Raw genomic sequence first — 2,364 nt, forward strand, 5'->3', positions numbered from 1 at the left:
GACACATCATTATTATTCAGGCATTCGTGACGGGCACCTAAATCCACTGACATCACAAGCGCAACAATGAAACGGACGTGACAGCAATATTGTGAAATAGAAACAAGTGTGTTGCCTCTATAACAACAAAAATAACCAGAGGAATGAGTCTGATTTACCACCCGTAGTCCTTTATGATGTTACCGGTGGATTTCAAGGGCAGGTGTTGTGCGCACACACAAAGCATGGGGCTAATACGAATGAAATTAATACAAATGTTGTAGGTGCAGCCCAACATTTGGAGCCAGGGATTTTGTTACTATAGAATTATTAATAGAAGCAAAGAACCCTGTCTAAAAGGACTGTAATGGGAGCAAGCAGAGCGAGGATATTAGACATTTCTTTGGAACAAGTGGCAGTGTGGGAATCTGGTTGGGGTCCTTCATTATGTTACACGTTATGGGCATTGCTATCTGGGGTCATTGGGACGTCCCTACACCATAGCCGCGGGAAGAAGGGGTACTGCAGCATCTATGACAGACCTGATTAAAACAAATGACAAAGTAGTGCACTGGTCCTTTACTGGTCCTGTACAGTTATGTGCAAAGACCTAAAACATGCCCACATCAAATTAAATATGTTTCTTGATCAAATAACATGGAAAACAACCACTTTTTGTGCAGTACTAATTTACCATACTTACAAACCACTTAATGTAAATGTACATTACTGTATTGTACATAGGCTGGTCATCTATGTTTGTACCTGTAGACTTTCCATCACCATCAAGAAAAACGATGCACAATACAGTAATTGAGTACATTGAGACATCATGTGGTTTATGATGATGTGATAAGATGATGATGCTCATTTGGTAGAGCATGGTGCTTACAATGCTAGGGTTGTGGGTTCAATTCCCAAGGGGGGACAGAAATAAAATGTATACACTAACTGCTGCAAGTTCCTCTGGATAAGAGCATTTAGTAAAAGGAATGAATAGACCATTTAAGTTTTCACATATAAATATGCTGCATTTGCAAACTATTTCAAGAAACTGGAAAATGTATATCAAGCAAGTATTATCAGATTAACTGTTTTGTACAGATAATTATGAGACTCAAGTTACAAATGCTGGTAAACACTCAAATACAAATACATTTAGACAACAAAAAAAAATCACAAAAGTAGTGCACTGGACCTTTACTAGTCCTGTGTTAGCTGATGTCTGTAGCGCGCAATTCTTTTTTGCAGCATGCCCACCCACAAACTACTTACCACAGCTATGCCCTAGCCTAACCCCTAATCCTAATCTTAACCCCTAACCTTAACCATAACCCTTACCTAACCCTAACCTTAACCCTTACCATAACCATTGTACATTTCAACTTCAATGGGGTAGGGTCGTCCCAAGAATCCTGTATAACACAAATCTATACTTTATTGGCCATTTACATGGAAAGGCATTTCGTGACTTCAGCATGCAAATACACAAACACAACACAACACAATATATTACATGCAGCACGGAAAACTGGAAAGTTAGTAGCAAGTCACACATTTAGGCTACATTTTCACATATTCAAAGGCTCTGTGGCGTACTGTCTGACCGTCTTACTGTCTGACCTTGTATTGGGCCTGCATCATCCTATGTCCCACTGTTCAGCAGCCTGATGGCTGATGGAATGAAACTTGCCTCCTTCCTGTTCTTGCTGAACAGTGGGACCCTCTTGGAGGGCAGCAGCTCAAAACATTGGGATTGTGTGTGGGGTCCTCTATGATGTGTGCTTGGCCTTGTCCCTTGTCGGTTTATCATAGAGGCCCTGACACCCCCTGCACTGCAGCCTGCAGAACTTGGACCCCAGGTTATATTTGTCACATTGTGAACATCCTCTATCAGAAATAATAGGGGAGATGGGGATTGGTGCTAATGAATAGGCTCTTTGAATGGTCACGCATACAAAATGATGTGAACATGGACTAGAGGGATTCAATGAAAGATGTATGGATATGAATGTACAGTAGGATATTGAGAATGTGACACTGACTGGGAAGGTAACAGTATAACCCCATCACTGTGAGATAATGGGACCTGTAGCAGCCTTCAGCTAATACACATACATACACACACACGCAATAGTGCCCACTGAATCAAGCCAAGCCAGACTCGACTGATGCACTCTTTTCACAGTGTTGATACTTAAAGAGAGAGAAAATATTTATTCTCAATTAGACTTGAAATAATGGACCATTTTAACCGTGGGAATATCAAGCAGCAAATTATTTAGAGCACTAACCCAGTCTACAGAGAGGAAGGTCAACAAGTTGACCAAGTCAAGACGAGGGTTCTTTTTCAATTTGTCACTCGCAATTCCTCGGATCGTACTC

The sequence above is a fragment of the Oncorhynchus nerka genome, linkage group LG5, assembly GCF_034236695.1.
Source record: "Oncorhynchus nerka isolate Pitt River linkage group LG5, Oner_Uvic_2.0, whole genome shotgun sequence".
Lineage (NCBI taxonomy): Eukaryota > Metazoa > Chordata > Actinopteri > Salmoniformes > Salmonidae > Oncorhynchus > Oncorhynchus nerka.